Here is a 16,730-nt window from a genome sequence, read left to right as displayed (position 1 = left end):
TAATTGCTTCGGAGGAGATCAGGTGGATGAAATTCTGCTGTCACTGCTTCTTACAGATGCAGAGACAAACTATGCTGCAATGATAGAAGCATTAACTGATTATTTTCTGGGCAAAAGAAATGTGATTTATGAATGAGCTAGATTCAACATCTGTAAACAGGAGCATTCAGAACCTATAGACAGATTCATCACATCTTTGTATGCAGTGGCAGAATCCTGCCAAGATGAGGAGCTTAAGGAGAAGATAATTAGGGACCACTTAGTTGTGGGACTGCATGATACAGAGTTCTCACAAAGATTACAGTTGGACCCTGATTTAACATTTTAGAAGGCTGTCCCACAGGCTCACCAATCAGAGCTAGTTAAACAGCAACAAAGAGAAATCAGGACTGATTCTCAGTTCTGTCAGGCATTAGTTAATATGGATGCAATGCACATTGTAAAGAAACTACAGACAAATTCAAATAGAACTGACAGGCACAATGTACACAGGGAGTGGTCCCACCAGCACCCACAATGACAACAAAGTAGTGGGAAAGGAGGCCAATGCCACAGGCGTGGGCAAACTCCAGGGTATAGTCATGCTCATTGTCCTGCTACAGAATAAATATGTTGGAAATGTAAAAATGAAAGCCACTATTCTTCAGTTTGTCTCCATCACTGGAGTCTGTGAAGTCACAGAACAGGAGGCAGAGGATTGCGCAGTGCTTTCAGATGAAGTTACAGGGTCTTCACCAGATCCAGGAGTATGGATGACAGAAATTGAGCTCAATGGACAGCCAATGCCATTTAAAATAGATACAGGAGCAGCAGTCTCAGCTATCCCTGACTTACTACAGCCCACATAGGGATGGGATTCTCCTTACCCCTGCTAAACAGCTACAGGGACCGGGTGAAACTACCCTTAAAGTACTAGGATCCTTTAATGCAAGATGACACTGAAATGGAGATGTATAGACCAGGAAGTCTATGTGGTTGGTAGTCTTGCTGTGCCTGTACTTGACTTACTGGCTATACAGGCACTGCAACTTCTCTATCCACTAAATGAAATAGTGGACCAGAAATCCTTGGAGCAGTACTACAAGCCCAAATACCCATCAGTCTTTTCTAGTCTAGGAAAAATGTCAGGTGAATATTAGATATGTCTAAAAGCTGATGCCATTCCATATACATTAACTATTCCAAAATGTGTACCTTTGCCACAAATGGACAAAGTTAAAGAAGAGCTAACATGCATGGAAGAAATGGGAGTAATTACAAAGACTGAAGAACCTAATCCTTGGTTTTCTAGGATCATGGTTGTAACAAAACCCAATGGTAAGATTAGGATATGTGTTGACCTCACACACCTGAACAAGTATGTGCACAGAAAAAGACACATTCTTCCTTCCATGGAACACACCTTGACTCAACTTGCAAAAGCAGTGGCGATGCATAAGGGGTGCGCGGAGGTGCATGTGCACCCCCTGAGAGCACTGGCGCACTCCCTGACAGCCAGCACTCCCTGCTTGGGTGATGAGCAGGGGGGGCAGGCAGGAGCGCTGGAGACTCCCCCCTGCCGCGAGCACTTTCTGGGGAGAAGCTCCAGGAGAAGCACTGCTGGCACTTCGTGTGCCCCACTCACACCTCCGGGACACCCCCACCCCCATCAGCGAGATCAGCCGCAGGGGAACCCCTCCCTCCTGGTCACTGACTGGCCACTGGGGGGGCATGTCCCCCCCCGACTCAGAAGGCACCAGTCATCCATGTGCAAGAGCCAAAGGTTTCACAAAATTGGATTCTCATGCAGGGTTCTAGCAGATTCCTCTAGCCCAGGGGTGGACAAAATATAGCCTGTGGGCCACACTCAGCCCACCAGGCCATTTTATCTGGCCTGTGGGGCGCCTAAAAAATTTAGAGATATTTATCTGCCCCAGGCTGCCTGTCAAAAATGGCAAGACCCAGGAGAAGTAGGACCCAGGGGAAGCCACAGCAGGACTCCGAACAGCAAGGATCAAGGAGGAGCTTCTAGCTTGGGATCGTGGGGCTGTTTGGGCCTCCCTGCATGGGAGTGGGAAATTCAAGTAAGAATGGGTGGGGGTGGGAAGGTAGGGGAGGATTGAGGGTGATCACTCCAGTTCTTGGGGCTGGTCTGGCTCCTGCTGAGTTTCATGGTCTGGCCATGCAGCTGGGAGCTGCGTGGTGCAGAGCGGCTGGCAGGCAGGCAGGCAAGTGAGGAAAGCAGCAGTGGGGGTGGAGGGAGTGGAAGCGAGCGGGTGTGCAGGAGTATAGGGCTTATGCTGGTGTCCCAGGGCCAGTGCCAATGAGGCCCAGAGTGGGGTGGCAGGGTTCTGTGGAGCCGGGCTGAGGTGCACCGGCAGCAAAAGAGGGGAGCTGGCCCAGCTCTATAGAGCCTGTTAGCTGGGACCCCATGCTCCTGCCACCCCGCTGTGGGCCTCACTGCCATGGGCCCTGGAACACCAGCATGGGCCCTGCGTTTCCATCCAGCTGTTGCTGCCTCCCATGTGCCCACTCACTCCCAGTCCACCCTGCCCCAGCCCCGCAGTACAGGTGGGGATGAGTGCATGCAGCCCTGACCCTGCATTCACCTGACTGGGCTAAGCAGCAGCAGCAGCATGAAACAAACGGCTGCTCAGTGCAGGAGAAAAGCAGCCCCCTCTCCCCCCCACCTGGCAAGCACTTCTGGTGCAGCCACATGGAGCTGAATTTTGGGTTACTTTTTTTTTTTTAACAGAAAATTGGGGACTTTTTCAAATCAGAGAAAACTAGGATCTCTGCTTATGAGTTGTCGACTCTGTACAACCCTCCCATGTATGATCAACGACTTAGTTTTTTCTCTGATGGTCCTTTATGTTTGTCTTTCTCACAAAATTTCTGTGGATCAACAGGTTTTGGAACTATGACACCAGGCATGCTTCAAGACATAGATTCATAGATGTTAGGGTCAGAAGGGACCTCAGCAGATCATCAAATCTGACCCCCTGTTCTGGGCAGGAAAGAGCGCTGGAATCAGATGTCCCCAACCAGGTGCTTGTCCAGTCTCCTCTTAAACACCGCCAAGGCAGGGGAGAGCACCACCTCCCTTGGAAGTCCACTCCAGATTCTGGCAACCCTTACCATAAAGTTCTTCCTGATGTCTAACCTGCATCTGCTCTCTATCAGTTTGTGGCCATTATTTCTAGTTACTCCAAGGGGTGCCCTGTTAAACAGCATCTCCTATCCCTTGCTCTCCCTCCCTGATGAATTTGTAGGTAGCCACAAGATCACCTCTTAGCCTTCTCTTGCAAAGGTTGAAGAGATCCGGGTCCCTCAGTCTCTCGTCGTAGGGCCTTACCTGCATGTCCCTATCCATACGAGTGGCCCTCCTCTGGTTATCCACATTCCCCTTGAGTACAGGGCCCAAAACTACTCCAGCTGTGGCCACACCAGTGCCGCATAGAAGGGAAGTATCACCTTCCTGGACCTGTTTGTGATGCACCTGCTAATGCATGGTAAAGTGCGGTTAGCTTTACTGATCACTTCATCACAATGATGACTCATGTTCATCTTGGAGTCAGCTATGACTCTGAGATCCCTTTCTGCTACAGTACTGCTGAGAGGGTCATCCCCCAGCCTGTAAGTGTGTTGGTGATTCCTTCTCCCTATGTGCCGCACTTTGCATTTGTCCTTGTTGAATTGCATCTTATTCTATTCTTCCCGCTTCTCCACCCTATCCAGATCTGCCTGGATTCATGCCCTGCCCACAAGTGTGTTTACCCTATAATTTGGTGTCATCCGCAAATTTGGACGGAGTGCTCTCCACACTCTCATCCAAGTCACTGATGAAGACATTAAACAGCACTGGGCCAAGGACTGAACCTTGGGGAACCCCACTACCCACATCTTTCCAAGTCGATGCCGACCCAGCCACCACCACTCTCTGGGTGTGTCACATTAGCCAACTTGCCACCCACCTGACTGTGTAATCATCTGTGTCACAGCCTCTCAGTTTATTTATGAGAGCAAGGTGAGATACTGTATCAAAGGCCTTCTTAAAATCCAGGTAGATGACATCTACCTCATCCCCTGCATCTTAAGTATTTTGTGACCTGGTCATCAAAAGAAACAAGGTTAGTCAGGCAGGATCTATCTGCTATGAATCTGTGCTGGTTGCCCTTCAGCGTTATTTTTCCTGCTGGACTCCCACAAATGTGATCCTTAATAATTATCTCACAGGTTTTTCCAAGAATAGAGGTGAGGCTAACTAGCCTATAGTTACCCAGATCCTTCTTCCATCCCTTCTTGAAAATAGGGACCACAGTGGCCCTTTTCCAGTCCTCTGGGACCTGACTGAGCACCAAGAGTGCTCAAACAACTGTGCCAGGGGTTCTACTATGACACTGGCCAATTCCTTCAGCACCCTGGGATGAAGATGATCCGGGCCTGCTGACTTAAACACACCCAGCCCCGCCAACTGTCCTTTCACATGTACCTACTCCTTCCCCGGAGCAGGAAGTTTAGATCCCAGATCCAGGGAACCAAGGCACTGTCCAGGCTAGGGCAGATACTTCTCATTCATACCGGGTGGAGACACCTAGTAGTCTTGTCCACAGGAATCAAGAATATCTCCACCAAATTCCACCAGTTAGCACACTAGGTCTGGATGCACCTCAGTTCCACTGAAGAGATTAGAGCTGTGAATAGTCGGGTCTAAACTAATAGACTTACCTTTGCTTCTGCTTTGTTCAGGTTCCTTTTGTAACTGTGTATCAAGTTTTCCTTTGAGAGAGGCGGATGTAGTTGTAAGGGTTAACCCCCTTACTAAAGAGTGATGTCATCCACAGGGAAGAGTTAGTCCTAGGGTTACCATATTTCCAGTATCAAAAAAGAGGACAACTGTGGGGAGGAAGGGGGAGAGGAGGAGGGGGTATATGATGGGGGGGAAGGGGGCAGTGATATGCCTGTGCCCTGCCTCTGCCCCTCACTCCTAAGCCACAGCCCCCACAACCCTGCTGCTGCCTCTCACTCCTGACCCACTATACCCTGGCCCCCCATCCTTCTGGCACCCCCCACTCTGAACCCACAGCCCCCTGTCCCCCAGCCATGCTGGTGCCCTTAACTCCCAACCTGCAGCCCCCTGTCCCTCCAGTCTTGCCCATGCCCCTCTCTCCTGATCCACAGCCCCCTGCCCCCAGAGTCCTGCTTGTGCCCCTCTTTCCAGACACGTAGCTCCTGCCCACCCCCCATGCCAGCGTCCCTCACTCCCAACCCTCAGTCCCCTGCCTCCCCAGCCCTATTCACACGTGCACACACAGACACACCCTCTGTGTCTTTCTGTCTCTTACCTGCAAGCAGTTTGCCGGGGCCTGCGTGCAGAGCACATAGTTTCCCAAAAGACAATCACCTTTCCCCGCTGCCCCCAGCCCCAAGCAGCCAAGCTGAAAGTGTCCAGGAAAAGCTAAAACCTGGACATTTGCTTGGATTTTAAAAACCAGCCCAAACAGGAGGATAGGGGGCCAAAAAAGAGGACATGTCCAGGAAAACCTGGATATATGGTAACCCTAACTCAGGCAGCCATTTTTGGTCAGGGGTTAGTTGTTGCAATAAAGGCTTAATGAGGACAAAGAGTCATCCTGCTTCTACCTAAGATCCAGAATAACACACATCGCAGGGATGTGCAGAGAGTGGATCATGGCTTGGCCCCAGCCCCACACTGTCACCACTCCACAATCCTGATCCTGGCCCCATCCACCTGCCCCACTCCCAGACACCACTCTTTGCCTGCCTGCAGCCCCATCCCATCCACCCTGCCAAAGTGTACCCTGCCCACAAGGGCCCCAGGCCAATCGCCATGGAGACCTCATCTGCCCACCCAGCAACCCTGGCAGTGGGTGTGGAGCAGGTGGGACTGGATAGGATCAATTGCTATCCCCTTCCCCCACCAGGCAGTATAAACAGGGTGAGGGGACTCATAGAGGGGTGATGGGTGAGGTGGGGCAGCCAAGACTGCATCTCTTACAACTTGTACAATTCCCCATTCTACCTGTGTGCCCATTCACCTATTCTTTGCTCCAAATCCTATTGAGGATTGCAAAAAAATCTATTAAGATTTATTCTGTAAATAGCTATAGTTTTGAGTCTTAGTCATAACAACTCTTCTGTTTACAAGCTTCATCCTATTACATGTCTTTGTTTTAAGGGTGAAATTACCAGATTTGTCTAAATTCCACTGAAATTTAATGAAGGGGGATGCCTCGTATCCTCGGAATCCTTTGGGAAAAAATAAAGTATATGTCACATGCATGCAACTGCAGAGTAAATCACAGGTATCATGGTATCTTAGGTATCATGACAGACTTTTGAAAAGTAGAAGTTATTGTTTGACTTAATAAGAATGCAATTCCTATATTTAATAATTTTTAAATATTCTTTTAAATTCAGGAACTCTTATGTCCACAAAGGAAAATTAAAGACTTGCTTCTTTCTCACAGCTGAACAAATGCTACATTTTAAAAATTTTCCAAGCTTTACAATCTTAGAACTGGTAATAAAGGGCATGAATTTCAAATACTTTATAAAAGTCTATGGGATAGATCTTGTTCCTATCAGTCACACAATTCTCACTGACTGCAAAGGGCGCCTTCTGATTCAATAAATACTGAAGTGAATTTAGTCTCTGACTAGAAAAAAACAGACAGAGACCAGAAATGCTAATGCTGCTTATTTCGGTTATATGTTTTGAGATTAAAAAAAAAAAAATTCCTGCATTATTACTCTGGGCACAGATGTCCAATTAAGTAAGTTTGTTTTAGTTTCTTCAAGGTCGTATTTTTTTCTCTTTATCTGTCTTAAGTATAAAAATGCTTAGAAACTGAGGGAGGGGGAGGATTCCTTTCAACAGACAAGTGGGTGGCTCTGTCAGTTCTGATTCAACCACAACGCGAAGTTTGATTTCTTCCACAATTTGGTGCCGTGACTCAGTTAGAGACGACCGGAGTGATCAGTTGGGACACAGACATCTCTTCACTGAAGCCCTGGAGCCAAACCAAGGTAAGAGACCTTTTGAAATCTCTACTGTGGCTTTTCAGTGAGAGGCTGTCTCTGTGTCTTCCTGATTCACTGCTTGAGGCTCACTCTATCCGAACTTTTTTTCTGCCAGAACTGTCAGACCCACTGTGTAAGTAGTAACTGTGAGTAGAAAGAGTCAAGGTGAAAGACTCTGTTGCTGTTGTTAATGAAAGTATTTCCCCGTGTAAATTGAGTTAAGTTCTGTAAAGAACTAGGAGGTCTCTCTGAGGCCAGGAGTGGAAACCTTGTGCAGCCGCCCCAAGGACACTGGACTTGTTCTGCGTGCTCTTCGAAAGCAAGGGTTGTAAGGTGGAAACTCTTAGAGTGTGAGTCATAGAATCACAGAATCATTGAAGTAGGGTCAGAAGGGACCTTATAGAACTTAAAGTCCGACCCCCTGCCAGGGCAGGAGAAAAAAACTGGGCTCAAATGATCCCAGCCAGGTAGGCATCAAGCCTCCTCTTAAAGACCCCCCAGGGTAGGAGCCAGCACTACTTCCCTTGGAAGTTGGTTCCAGATCCTAGCTGCCCTGACAGTGAAGTAGTTCTTACAGATGTCTAATCTAAACTTACTCTCCAACAACTTGTGGCTGTTATTCCTTGTTATGCCAAGGGGTGCTAGGGGAAACAAGGTCTCTCCCAAACCCTTCTGGTCCCCCTTAGTGAGTTTATAGACAGGCACCAGGTCCCCCCTCAGCCTTCTCTTGCCAAGGCTGAACAGGTTCAGGTCCTGCAGTCTGTCACTGTAGGGTCTGCCCTGTAATCCCCGGATCATGCGGGTGGCCCTCCTCTGGACCCTCTCAATGTTGTTTACATCCCTCCTGAAGTGGGGCGCACAGAACTGGACGCAGTACTCCAGCTGTGGCCTGACCAGTGTTGCATAGAGGGGGAGGATCACCTCCCTGGCTCTACTTGAGATGCACCTGTGGATGCATGACAAGGTCCAGTTAGCCCTGCCAACTGTGACCTCACATTGTCGGCCTGTGTTCATCTTGGAGTCAATAATGACTCCAAGATCCCTTTCTGCCTCCGTGCTCTCAAGAAGGGAGTTTTCCATCTTATAAGTGTGCTGCTGGTTTCTACTGCCCAAGTACAGCACCCTCCACTTGTCAGTGTTGAAGCGCATCCTGTTTTTGCTAGCCCACCCCTGTAACCTATCCAGGTCTTGCTGCAGTTTTTCCCTCCCTACTAGTGTGCTCACCTCACCCCAAATTTTGGTGTCATCAGCGAATTTAAGCAGCGTGCTTTTCACCCCATCATTCAAATCGCTGATAAAGAGATTGAACAGCGCGGGCCCAAGGACCGAGCCCTGGGGGACTCCGTTGCCCACTTCTCCCCAGGTTGAATATGACCCATCCACCACCACCCTCTGAGTGCGACCCTTCAGCCAATCTGCAATCTGAGTGTTTTCCACAATGAGCGCTGACCAAGGCTGAAACTAAAGAAATACTCTTGACCCTCATGCCTCAACGCAGAAATACCCCTGTGTGAATTGAGAGTATGAATTGAGAAATATGACCCATTGACAAGGTCTGAGACTAAGGTTGGGTTCAGCCTCCCCAAGGCTGTCCGGAAGGGGAGTTTTGAATGCAAGGGGACCCAGCTGGAACCTCATGACCCAGTGGACAGGTTTACCCTTTTCCCACCCTCATAAATGAGCCGTGTCTAACCGTGAGTAACTACATTATGTGCCGTGATTGCAGTGGAGTCTTGTCTTTGGACATTAGCCACAGCATCTATGTGCCACTAGCAAATCTCACAACCTGACCGGACACCCTCAATAAGCCATTCCTATATGAAAGACCTGTGTGAACTGAGTTTAAAGATATGGGGAGCGGAGAGTCTAAAAGACATACCAGCTCGGCCAAAAGGGACTCCAGCATTGTACATGTACACACACTATGGCCATAAGAGTTATAAGTTTCTAGACAAATGGAATGGGTATACCAGAGATGATTTTAGCCAGCAGTTTCCCCTGGAGGGAATATTTGATTTAAGTAAAATTGTTCATCTCTGCAGAGACCTTGTGTTAAGAGGTAGTAATGTACCACAGACTCAGTGGGACACATTTTTTGATTGGTATGAAGAAGCTTTCAAAAGACGTCAAGAATCTCAAGTTCAGAGTCTTAAGGATTCCCAAGAGAAACTGAAATCTCAGATAAAAGAATTAAACAGAAAAGTGCACCAAAAGGGGGCCCCCCATCAATAGTTCCATCAGCACCAAAACAACTTTATCCACCAATAATTGAGAATAAATCTGCAGAAAATATAATTGATTTTCTTAATGTGCCACCCCCATATCAGCCTCAGGTACAATCTGAACCTGAAGGAGTCCAAAGTAACCAAATAGACTCTTCCGGCAGGATTAGCCCATCTCACCAGAAAACTATTACTCAACAACCATCACCTGCCCCCAGGGCATGCCCACGTCCACCAGAGACATGGCGTCTGTCTCCTGAAATCTCAACCCCCTCCTCTTGTTTAAGGTCTGGTACCCAGTATGGTCCAGCCCCTTCTTTAAAATCTAAGAAGGCTCAGCTTATGCCTTAACGCCAACTTCCAGGGCAAGGTGCAAATGGGGAAACTACAATCACAGTCCCTGTCCCCTGGACCCCAGGAAATATCCTAAACCTTGTTAAACAATTTCCCAAAATCAGAGAGGAACCCCAAAAATTTGGAGATGAATTAGACACTGTAATCCAATGTTATGATCCAACATGGGCAGATTTGAACCAATTAATGAGAAGTGTTCTGCCCTCTGAGGTCCGCAACCGCCTCATCGCACAGGCTACTTGGCCTACTCAAGACCCCGGATTAGAAAATCACTCAGCAGATGCCCAAAGACGCCTCCTTAAGGCTGTGGTTAAAATTTGCCCCAGAAAATCTGACTGGGCCAAAATACATAACTGTAAACAAAATAAAAGAAAATCCCCAGCAGACTACATGGACCTCTTGAAACTAGTATTTGATGAAAGACATTCTGGTATTGAAAATGCAGCTGAAACTGCCCCAAAAGTTGCTTCCGCTTTTGTCCACGGACTTCTTTTTAAAGTCCAGGAACAGTTGTGCACAATTGCTGTAGGTTGGCAGACTAAGCCACTTGCAGAACTAGTCACCATTGCAAATCATTGTACAACCTGCCAAAAAAAGAAAAGAAAAAGGAATCCACAGAAACTAAGCTAATGTCATTACAATTACGGACTTTAGGCAGGGGCAGAAGCTGAGGTTTACATCAAGGACAGTTTAGAGGCAGGGGATGTGGTCGTGGGATGGAACGAGGTGGATTTCAGTTCCAAAATAATGACAGTTTTCATTATTGTGGTCAACCAGGACACTGGAAGGCTCAATGTCCTCACCGGCCTGGCCAGCTGGGGATGACATTTAACCCGCCACCACCTCATTAGCCTGACTTCTATCCTGGGGAAGATCTTAGAAAAGTTTATTAAGGAGGCCATCCTTGATGGACTGGCCCAGGCTAACATCCTAAGGTATAGCCAGCACGGGTTTGTTGCAGGTAGGTCTTGTTTGACCAATCTCATTTCCTTCTACAACCAGGTGACCTATCACCTGGACGAGGGAAAAGGGATTGATGTCATATATCTTGACTTCAAAAAAGCTTTTGATCTAGTATCCCATGATCACCTCTTGGCCAAACTGGCCAGTTGTGGCCTTGGCTCCATGATCCGCTGTCTGAGAAATTGGCTCTGTGGTCGGACCCAGAGGGTTGTAATTGATGGCAGTCACTCATCGTGGTGCCCTGTGACCAGTGGGGTCCCTCAAGGCTCTGTCTTTGGACCCATACTGTTCAACATCTTCATTAATGATGTGGACATTGGAGTCAGGAGTGGACTGGCCAAGTTAGCCAATGACACCAAACTTTGGGGCAAAGCATCCACGCCAGAAGATAGGCGGGTGATCCAGGCTGACCTGGACAAGCTCAGCAAATGGGCAGACGAGAACCTGATGGTGTTTAACACCGAAAAGTGCAAGGTTCTCCACCTTGGGAGGAAAAACCTGCAGCATCCTTATAGGCTCGGCAGTGCTACATTGGATAGCACTACAGAAGAAAGAGACTTGGGGGTCATCATTGACCACAAGATGAACATGAGCCTGCAATGCGATGCTGTGGCTAGTAAAGTGACCAAAACGCTGGCTTGCATCCATAGATGCTTCTCGAGCAAATCCCAGGACGTCATTCTCCCTTTGTACTCGGCCTTGGTGAGGCCGCAGCTGGAGTACTGTGTCCAGTTTTGGGCTCCACAATTCAAAAAGGATGTGGAGAAGCTTGAGAGAGTCCAGAGGAGAGCCACGCGCCATGATCAGAGGTCAGGAAAACAGATCTTACGATGACAGGCTGAGAGCCATGGGACTCTTTAGCCTGGAAAAGCGTAGGCTCAGGGGTGATCTGATGGCCACCTATAAGTTTATCAGGGATGACCACCAGGATCTGGGGGAACATTTGTTCACCAGAGCGCCCCAAGGGATGACTAAGTCGAACAGTTATAAACTCCTGCAAGACTGTTTCAGGCTGGACATAAGGAAGAATTTCTTTACTGTCCGAGCCCCCAAGGTCTCGAACAGTCTGCCATTGGAGGTGGTTCAAGCATCTACATTGAACACCTTCAGGAGTAAATTGGATGCTTATCTTGCTGGGATCCTATGACCCCAGCTGACTTCCTGCCCTTTGGGCAGATGGATAGACTCAATGATCTCCCGAGGTCCCTTCCAGCTCTGATGTCTATGAAATCTATGAAACCTCCTTTCACTCAATTCTCTGTCCCAAACCAGGGAGCCTCCTGTTAGGCCAGCCTGAGGAATAGTAACATCATCATAGCCCCACTTCTCCCACTTAATTAAGATGATCCCTTTGTTTCCTGTGTGATAAATGGCATCTCTACAAAATGTTTTCAAGCTGAAGAATTTTCCACAACTCCCCTCTCCTCTGCTGTTGTAAATGCTGTAAGAATTTCAAATCAAACAGTTCCTCATCCTGTTTTCCAACCATTACATGTTTTTCTTGGTCTTGTTTCTGATCAACATGCCTTTCTCCTTAGTCCTTGTTCTCCTGTTAATTTATTAGGCAGAGATTTGCTTTGTAAACTCGGCTGTACTATCTATTGCTCTTCTAATGGTGTTTATTTAGATGTCCCCTGTGATAATAAGATAGCAGTACTTGCCGCTTTAGCTAGTTCACCTCCTGAGCCTGAGTTCCCTGATCTTCCCTGATTCCTGTGTTGCAAGAAGAAATCATAAAAGCTGTCCCTCCATTTCTCTGGTCCCAGCATGCTAATGAAGTAGGACAATTCCATGCTGCCTGTCCTATTTGCCAAGCACGTAATATGGGAAACCCTGTAAAAAGAAAAAAGGCAGCACACCCTCCACCTTGGGGACCATTTGTAAATTTACAATTAGATTTTATTCAAATGCAGAAATGTTGTTCTTATGAATATGTTCTTGTTATTATATGTATGTTTTCTGGATGGGTAGAAGCCTACCCATGTACAAAAGCTGATATCATCACTGTAAGCAAAAAGTTGCTCAGAGACTTTATTCCAAGGTTTGGTATTCCTTTATCCCTAAACTCTGATAGAGGAACTCATTTTACTGGACAGATAATGAAAGAAGTCTGCAAAGTCCTGCAGATGCAACAGAACTTTCATTGCCCATACCATCCACAGGCCTCGGGCTAAGTAGAACGCCAAAATGGCATTCTGAAAAATAAACTGGCCAAAATTTGTGCTGAGATTCACCTAAGATGGCCACATGCACTTCCCATAGCCCTTATGTGTATGAGATCTACTGCCAAGCAAAAGACTGGGCTTAGCCCACATGAAATTCTAATGGGAAGACCCATGAGGCTCCCTGCCTCGCCTCCCACTTTTGTGATATACATTCACTTGATGATACCATTCTGGACTATTGTAAGGCACTAATGAAGTGTGTTAAGGCTTTTCATTCCACAGGTACAGGCAGCTCTCCCCAAAGAACCAGATGAGCCATGCCATTCTATCCTGCCTAGAGGTTGGGTCCATGTAAAAGTCCATCAATGAAAGTCATCACTGGAACCTCGCTGGAAAGGCCCGTTCCAGGTACTTCTGACCACCAACACTGCAATAAAGTGTCAAGGACTCCAGACATGGATCCACGCTTCACACAGTAAGAAAACATCAGCCCCGTTAGACCCAGAGTCTCCTCCATATCAATCTTGTAATCAGCCTCCACAGACTGGCAGTGAGCCTAGCACCTGCCAGCAGGAGAGCTCAAGACCAGTAGTGAGCCAGGCGCCTACTGGAGAAGAGGATTTGCCACTACAGAGTGAAGAGGATGTGCCCCAATGACACCACTATGCCCTTCGGGACAGGAAAAAGGCATCTACCTAATTCCTGGTTCCCGAGGTGGAGTTGGTTAGTTGTGATTTGAGTAGTTCTCAGTATTTCTTTTTGGGCCATCTTATGTGAACTTGACTCATCAGTTATAAGAAACTCTGTAAACCAAAATACACTTCCGCACCAACAAAGAACATCATTTCATGAAAATATGTTCTTGTCTTTAGTTAATCAAACTGGGATAGATTTAAATGTCTCTCGTTGTTGGATATGTAGTCATGTCTCTATCTGTTTTACCGGAAGAATACCCATGATACTGGTACCCTTGAATGCAACTCAGATGTTAGCCCCTTACTATTCAGATTTTCATGAAAATGAAACTTGGCAGAATGTAAGTTGCAACCGGTCTATGTACAATTAGCATATGCCACCCCTGGAAAGTTCTGTTGGACCTGTAATGGATCTCGTGTTGCAGTAGGAGTCAGTAAGTGTGAGGTAGAATTTAAAATAAATGGTGCTTTGTTTTCTAATGGTTCCTGGATATCTAATTACCCCCCTGCAGGTCAATTTTCAGGCTATTATTCACAATGGATGATGTCCCCACGCTGTAATACAGGTGGATATACTGCATTAGCTGGTCACTATTTTGTGTGTGGAGATAAGGCCTATAAAAATCTTCCCTCCGGTTGGAGAGGAATGTGCTATGTCTCCGCAGCGTATCCTGCCTTTACTATGAAATCTCACTTACCTAAAGGAAGAATTCGCAATGTTTGCGGAATTACAGAAAATCAAAGGTTTTGGGGTATAATGTTCCCCAGCTATAGCACAGGCTTAGCTATGTCCGAGATAAAAAAATGTTGCAGCATCTCTAGAAAAGATTGCTAATGCTACTGCTGATAGTTTTGCTAAAATAAATATAGAAATGAAAGAAATAAGGCAAATGACATTGCAAAACTGACTTGCATTAAATTATATACTAGCTAGCAAAGGAGGAATCTGTGCTTTAATACATAAAGAATATTGTACTTATATTCCTAATAATTCAGAAGAAATCCAGGATTTAAGTAAACATATTCGAAAAGAAGCAGCTAAATTGCATGAGTCAGATAGCTGGAATTTGAGTTCTTGGTTTAACTCTACTTTCAGTTCCTTAGGCTCTACCGTCATTCATAGTTTGTTGATATTGTTTGTTGTTTTTATTGGAGTATGCCTAGTGTTTATGATAATTCAATGTTAGTTAAACTGTGCTGTTAAGCAAATGAGGAATAGCCCATCAACCAGAAACAAAGTATATAATTTGTATGTTGAAATAGCAGAAAGTAAAGAAAAAGAAAAACTAGAAGTTGAAAGGCTAATGGCTATAAATATCTCACTTAAAAAAAAAAGTAGGGAATGAAGTTAATTTAGTCAGGCTTTAGCCTCTCTGACTAGAAAAAACCAGACAGAGACCAGAAATGCTAATGCTGCTTATTTCAGTTATAAGTTTTAAGATTAAAAAAAAAAATTCCTGCACTATTATTCTGGGCACAGATGTCCAATTAAGTAAGTTTGTTTTAGTTTCTTCAAGGTCGTATTTTTTTTTCTCTTTATCTGTCTTAAGTATAAAAATGCTTAGAAACTGAGGGAGGGGGAGGATTCCTTTCAACAGACAAGTGGGTGATTCCCTTGCTATGTGGAATTCTCCCTGTGATCACAGTATAGCCCTCAATAAAGAAAAGCTGTCTCTGTCAGTTCTGATTCAACCACAACATGAAGTTTAATTTCTTCCGCAATACTTACTCTAAAGTGATCACTGAGCATGTTTTTTAATATTAATTCAGACTAAACCAAAGTTGTTCTTTGTTTGCTTGAGTAGAGCAGGACTAAGCTAATGGAATTTACTAGATTAATTTTAGGAGATGAGAAAGGAACAGCTGACCTCTCCAGAAGGAGAGTTCCCAAAAAACTCAGAGAAGAAAGTGGGTTTCAGTGCTGGCTTTTTTCTCCTGGGTCAAGGTGTTTGTGAACATGGGTTTTGCTGAGCTGCTCATTGACTTGCCCATAGTAAATACAGCTGACCATGCAAAAGAAAGCCTGATTGCCCCCTTCACACAGCTTGCACAGATTGCCCTGAAACTATTTTGCCTTTGTTCTCCTACCAATAGAAATTGCAGTGCTATTGTCTTTTATAAAAACTCAGCACCTTCCAGGTTATCTCCATTCCTATTCAATTCCCCAAGAGGGGGGTTGCTTCTCATCTCCCCAGTATCAGGCCCTCAGTGAACAGTGGCAGCAACATATGCTAGTGTTAGCATCTTTTGTGTAGTCCTTGCTTCTGATCTTTTCCACTGGCATCCCTGTCAACACTAAGCCAATGGTAAGCATAGATGCATGAACCCAGGAAGTATCTCTCTGCCTGCAGAAAGGGTGATACCACCTGGCTCAAGTGTGTTAAGGTAATTTCTCAGTGTTATCACCATCTCCACTCCTTCAGTGCAAGTCTGCCCTTTCCAAGAGAGAACTGCACTACTACCTGCAAGCTTCTCTGCCCCTGCTCCTGTGCCCTTACCCTGGTGGTGGTTGCTTGCAGGATGGCTGCTGAGAAGTGCTGCCAAAGTGCCAAAGTGGCGGTTGCTGCCAAAGTGCTGTGGAGCTGTGGGGCTCAGCTGCTCCTACAAGAGCTGAGGGCCCATTGGCGGCTAGTGCTGCCTTAGTCTGGGGGACACATGCCCCTCAGCGATCAATGACAGGGGAGGGTCCCTCCTCAGTCAATCTCGCTGATGGTGGGGTGTGGAGGGTGGCCTTACCAGGCCAATCCCACTGACAGGTGGGGGTGGTGTCCCTCACTGCCAAACATGAAATGGCCGATCACTGCAGCCACTTCTGGGAGTGCCACGGTGCTCCAGTCCCCAGCCAGAGCTTGCAGGGTGGGGCACCCCCCCATCACCTATGTAATGAGCGTGGCTGGTCAAGGGGTGCACTGGCACTCCCCTACACATCACCACTGCGAGGGCCCCTACGTATGGTCCCCACAGGCTGTGACTGTAGATCTCAAGCTTCTGAGGCTCAAGGCCCTATAACTCTTCTGAATTTAGCACCACTACTTTCAAAAACTTATTTATTTTTCATGGTGCTCCCCTTAAAGGGGCACTCCAGGGGGTTGTGAGAGCCACCTTTTTTAGTAAAATAAGCAGCCAGATATTCAAAAGGACTCCAGGTGGAATATGCTGGAGGGTGGGGCTAGGATTCAGTGATCTACACAAATTGGAGGATTGGGCCAAAAGGAATTTCATGAGGTTCAACAAGGGCAAGTGCAAAGTCCTGCATTTAGGATGGAACAATCCCATGCACCAGTACAGGTGGGGGGGCAGAAAAGGAC

The sequence above is a fragment of the Crocodylus siamensis genome, chromosome 10, assembly GCF_052110815.1.
Source record: "Crocodylus siamensis isolate JL-2025a chromosome 10, ASM5211081v1, whole genome shotgun sequence".
NCBI lineage: Eukaryota > Metazoa > Chordata > Crocodylia > Crocodylidae > Crocodylus > Crocodylus siamensis.
The sequence above is the reverse complement of the archived record's forward strand: the minus strand, read 5'-3'. Positions refer to the sequence as shown.